Raw genomic sequence first — 5,810 nt, 5'->3', positions numbered from 1 at the left:
AACAATTACTGTTATTTAATTAGGTGAAGCATTATTGAAAAATAAAAGTATAAAAGTACCATGTGGCATGTGCCCTTGGCATAATGTACTAAAAAAATCTTGGAATTAAAAAAAAAACTTGAAAAAAATGATTCAAGCTGCAAGGTTTTTTTGTCATTTATCATTAGTTGAAAAAAAAAAATATTCCCGAGAGAATCGAACATGGATTGCTCAAAGTTAAAATCAACAACTTTTTTGCCATCTACCACCAGGCTAAAGCAGGAATTGTCAGCCAATAAAATAAGATATTATATATATATTTAAAATGGGAGCCTCAAATATTTGGGGGTTCAAAGCTTTAGCTTGGGTTTATAATAAAGTTGGGCCGGCCTGAGTATACCGACTTGGTTGGTCTAATTAAAATCATTTTCATTTTCTTTCTAAGGTCCCCCGATGAGAGTAGTCTCAAAGCAATAGTCCGATATGGCTTAACTTTGCTGAGTTTTCTTTGGCTCGCAGAGATACCCAATTACCCATAGACTACCCTAGACAATTTCGTCAAATCTAAACTTGATAGTGAAAACAAAACTTTCAAAAGACGAAGGACCATTTGGTCATTTCAATAATCCAAACACATAAACAAGGGTTGTACTAGGCACTCCCCATACATCCCTTAATATGGGGCGTATAGTGCAATACGCCCAATATTAAAGAGTGTTTGTTTTTTATGTTGTACTTAATATGGGGCGTATAGTGCAATACGGGTCATATAGGGTACGATATGACAACCTAGGCCTGCTTCACAGTCCTAGGTTGTCATATCGTACCCTATATGGCCCGTATTGTACAATACGAGGCATATTGGTTCAGTAACAATATACCACGTATTATACAATATGGGCCATATATGTTCAGTTTGAATAATTGAGCCATATGGCTCCCCCTTTCTTCTCTTTATTATATATATATATATATATGTGTGTGTGTGTGTTACCATACACAAATACATGCACACACAATTCACTATCCCCTTTCGAGAATCAAAACCAAAAAAATAAAATGTGGTGGTTTGACAATCTGTTTCCTGAAGAGGAGGAGCCGGGATACGCGCCTAACGATCAGCCTAGCGTGTCAGGATTTATTATTATTATTATTATTGTTAGGATTATTAATTTAATTTTATTATTATCATTATTTAATAATAATTATAATATATAATAATAATAATAAATAATTACAATAATAATATATAATACTAATAATATTTAGTATTATTAAATAATTACAATAACAATAATAATATAAAATAATAATAATAATAATAATAAGCAAAAGGGGATCTAGATGGGGGTTAAAAGGGGGATATATATGTCTCATATTGTATTATATGGGCCATATATTGACCCATTTAACCATGTGTATACTCATGTATATGACCCCATTTAAATCACAATCATAAACCCTACCACCAGCCGTCGCCGCCGCCGGCGTTCATCACCACCACCATCATCCCGTCATCGCCGGCGTTCATCACCACCACCACCATCTCGTCATCCTCGTCGCCACCACCGTCACCACTACTAGGCCCGTCGCCGGCGTTCGTCCTCACCACCATCCCCTTCGTTCATCATCACCCGTTCAATTCCTCTGTTTGGTTCGGTAAGTTGTTATTACTTTAACATATTCGGAATTGTTTGATTGAATTAGATAGTTATAGGCTTATAGTTTGTTATTCGAGTCCCGCCTTAAGATAGTAGATAGTTTGTTGATTGTCGGTTGTTGTAACGTATTTGTTTCTAAATAGATAGCCATTAATAGATAGTTGATAGTTTTAGTTTGTTAGTTGAGTTTAGTTTGTTGATTGTCGGGTTGTTGTAACGTCTTTGTTTCCAAATTGTTAGATTGAGTTATATCGTTTTAATTTGTTATTCGAGTTTAGTTTGTTGTTTTTCGGTTATTATTATTATTATTATTTGTACCGTTATATCTTATTATTATTATTAATAATATTTTTATTATTAGTACTGTAATAATATTATTATTATTACTACTAGTAATACTGTTATATCTTATTATTATTATTTAATTATTATAAATATTATAATTTAATTTAATTTATTATTATTTAATTGTTACAGATGGAGGACGAGGTGGAGATTAAGATTGAGCATGAGCAGGCGTCGTTTTTATAGTTTGTATATATTTTGTACAAACTCGATGTTTTGTATATGATAATGTTTTGGTTTGGTGTATATACGTGTTTATTGTTTTGTTAAAAAAAATTTGTTAAAACACATCTTTTTAAACAAAATTATTATATAAAAGAAAGAAAACAAAAAAAAACAAAATTAAAACATAAAAAGAAAAAACATAAAAAAATAAAAAAACATAATAAAACAAAAGTTGATAGGGTTTTCTAAAAAACTCCTCAATATGCCCCGCATCAAACTATACGAGCATATTGAAAGGGTTTTTTTTAGTAAAACCCCGTGATATCCTTAGGAAATCCCCATAAACAATCACGTCCATTTGCCTGACCAAACGAGCGTAAGTCAACACTCTTACCTGTCAGTGACGAAACTACCCCCGTTACTTTCTCTCTCTTCACCATAACCCGTAACAAACAAAACTGGATCACAATAATAACAATAATAATAATTTTCCTTTTTCCTCCATGGATGACTTTCACTCCACCACCACCAATGCCGTCACCTCCGGCCACCGAGATTCCACCGGAATCAGATCCACCACCGCCGGCGCTAAATACAAGCTCATGTCACCGGCTAAACTCCTATCTCACGCTCCGCTTACGTCACCGTACCTCCCGGTCTCAGCCCTAGCTCGTTCATCGAATCGCCGGTCCTGTTGACTAACGTTAAGGTATAATATAATTATTAATTCGTTTAGTTTCACCGGTTAATTTAAGTAATTAAGCAATTTAAGTATTTAACCCTAGGTATGATTGCCACGTCAGCAATTAAACAGAATGTATGGTAATTGTGATTTGTTTCAGTAATTTTTGAATCTGTTTGTTATGGTTGCCACGTCAGCAGTTAAACAGAATGTATTGATTTGGTAATTGTGGTTTGTTTCAGTAATTGTTGAATCTGTTTGTTATGATTGCCACGTCAGCAGTTGAACTGAATGTATGGATTTGGAAACTGTAGTTTGTTTGAGTAATTGTTGAATCTGTTTGATTGAATGTTTGTGTAATGAGTTTTTCGTCAGCAATGAAGCAGTGGAGAATTTTGGTTGATATTATTGATGTGAGATGATATTTATTGAAATGAGTCTCTTTGTAAAGTGTGATTTGTTTGAGATTCTTGTTTAGATGCGAAATGTGTGTTTTGTTTATTGATTTATATATGAATCATTTGGAAGTGCTCATTAGTGGAATATATTACAATATATATGCCTTATGTGCGCATTTGGGACCGTTGTATTCTGATGCTTATCATCATGTTGTTTCCCATCAGTTTCTTCTTTAATCTTTATGCAAATGCGGCTCCGCATTGCCCGTTGTTTTTATAATATGAATTAGCTAGCTGTGTTTCTAGATACTTTTCACACTCGGTTGTCGTATTTGTTTAAACGAATATATGAATATTCCTTTTTCATTGGTGCACTTCGTAACACTTCCCTCGTTGACTTGCCTGTTTAAGGTAAATTTTAGAGTCATGGAATCTAGACTATTTTGAGTTGTGTACTACAAGAATCTTGTTTTCAGCTAGTGTGAATAGATGGAAACCGAATAAGGGGTCAATCATAATTTAATAAACAATTATGAGGCGTATTGATGACGAGTCTATAAAGTTTCCTTTTTTTAATTTATAGGCTGAGCCTTCTCCAACCACGGGTTCTTTCTTTAAGTCTCCACTGATGCAAAGGTCAATTGCCACCGCTGCTTTCCCTTTAGAGGGAAATTCTTCTACCAGAAAAACTTTGGATGATAGTAACTCTGGATTCTTTGAGTTTAGACCGCATACTAATACTACAGCAGCTCAACAGTTTTCTGCTGCAGGATTTCAGGTATGGCCCTGATCATCCTTTTCCTGTTTGGATTAAAGAAACTTGAGATAACATGTTTTTGTGCTGTTTTGGAAGTTGATATTTGTTTATGAATTATGAATATCTTGGTTGTCATTTGGTCTGATCAATTAGCTTTCTGGTAAATCATCTGAGTATATGTTTTTGTGTGTTGTGTTTTATTTTTGCCATTTATCTCTTTCATTTTATACTGGTGAAGTCTTTGTTTATTTTACCATCTATCTTTAATGGATTTTGTAAACTACATACCACCATTTCACAATCCAGTCGACTCATAAAGAGTCATTTATCCTTTCCAATATGTCTGTTTGAGTTAAGAAATGCAATAGAATGGAGGTACTACTTTGACAATAGAATGAGTGCCCAAGTGTTATCCTTCTTTTTTGCTCATTTCTTTGTCCTTTATCATGCAAAGTTTTATCCTTTCGTGTGTAATAACTTGACTGTGCGAAATAGATTTATAATTCTGGTTGTATGAAAGGTTTCCGCAGGTTCCAACTTTCAGCGAGGTGAACCAAGTGGGCAATATCATAACCAAAATCATAATCAAATTCAAAGCGAGCCGCGATCATATGCATCTCCATCTACAACTAGCTGGGAGATGCAATCACCAAAAGAACAATATCATACTTACATGTCTCACGAGGAAACAAATGGACTGGGGAAACCTAAAGATCATGGGCCCACTATCCAAGTTGACAGGTCATCAGATGATGGGTATAATTGGCGAAAATATGGGCAGAAAGTTGTGAAAGGAAGTGAACATCCAAGAAGCTATTACAAGTGTACACATCCCAACTGTGAGGTGAAAAAGATTTTTGAACGCTCTTATACTACTGGCCAAATAACAGAAATTGTGTATAAAGGCACTCATGATCATCCGAAACCTCAACCTAGCCGCCGATTTAGTGCTGGCGCTCTTATGTCTATAAAGGAGGAAAAATCTGATAAACTTCAATATCAAACTTATCAAGCAGGTAATTTTGAGTGGCTTAGACCCATTTACTTATGAAAGGATCAATTTGAGTTGTTTTTTTTAATATGAATTGGGGGTTCGAGTGGTCCAAATAAAAACAAGCTGAAAGGGGCTGGGTCAAATGGGGCGAACGGGTCGAAAGTCACTCAAATTTCTTTTTCTATTGCATACGATGTTCTAAATTGTCTTATTCTAGTTTTAAATTATTCTCGTATAATATTGTTTTATACCAAGTGTTTTTGGGTTAACTCAATCGGCCCGGCCCCTTTTAAATTGTATCAAAATTGACCCGTTGAATTTCTGACCCATGACACAACGTGCAATGAGCCACTGACCCTCTGTCATTTTCCATGATTGTAGATTTGTATTGGTCAGGAATTAAGTATGTGTTTCTAATCTCAATTTATTTCTTATACTATTGTTATTGAAGGTTCTGCAAATAATGACCAGAATCCTAACTTAGATGCGAGTGGAACCCCACTGCAATCTCCTAGACAAGAAAATCAAGACAGTATAGATGAGGTTGATGAAGACGATGATGACCCAAATTCAAAAAAGAGGTGATTAGTTGGATAATACTTTTAGTTTTTAATATTTTTGGTTGCACTAAATGCTAATATTGAGTAACTTTAAATTGCGTGATCAGGCGAACAGAGTTTGGTACCCTTGATATAATTCCAGTGGTTAAGCCTATCCGTGAGCCACGTGTAGTAGTCCAAACCACTAGTGAGGTTGATATCTTGGATGATGGATACCGCTGGCGTAAATATGGCCAGAAAGTTGTGCGGGGGAATCCTAATCCTAGGTA

The 5,810-nt window shown here is 34.8% G+C and overlaps 1 pseudogene across 1 annotated transcript; it reads left to right on the top strand.

The window, feature by feature from the left end:
* The first annotated feature begins 2,531 nt into the window (after positions 1-2,531).
* LOC143564812 (putative WRKY transcription factor 20) lies at positions 2,532-5,805 on the top strand (annotated as a pseudogene). Its single transcript, XR_013140937.1, has 5 exons — positions 2,532-2,859; positions 3,814-4,008; positions 4,508-5,003; positions 5,433-5,562; positions 5,649-5,805. The product of XR_013140937.1 is annotated as a putative WRKY transcription factor 20 (transcript).
* Positions 5,806-5,810: the final 5 nt, after the last annotated feature.

Source organism: Bidens hawaiensis, unplaced genomic scaffold (assembly GCF_021521415.1).
Source record: "Bidens hawaiensis isolate Kalapana, Puna unplaced genomic scaffold, B.hawaiensis_p1.1 tig00022166_1, whole genome shotgun sequence".
Classification (NCBI taxonomy): Eukaryota; Viridiplantae; Streptophyta; class Magnoliopsida; order Asterales; family Asteraceae; genus Bidens; species Bidens hawaiensis.
Note: the sequence above shows the minus strand (reverse complement) of the source record. Positions and strands in the feature narration are given on the sequence as shown.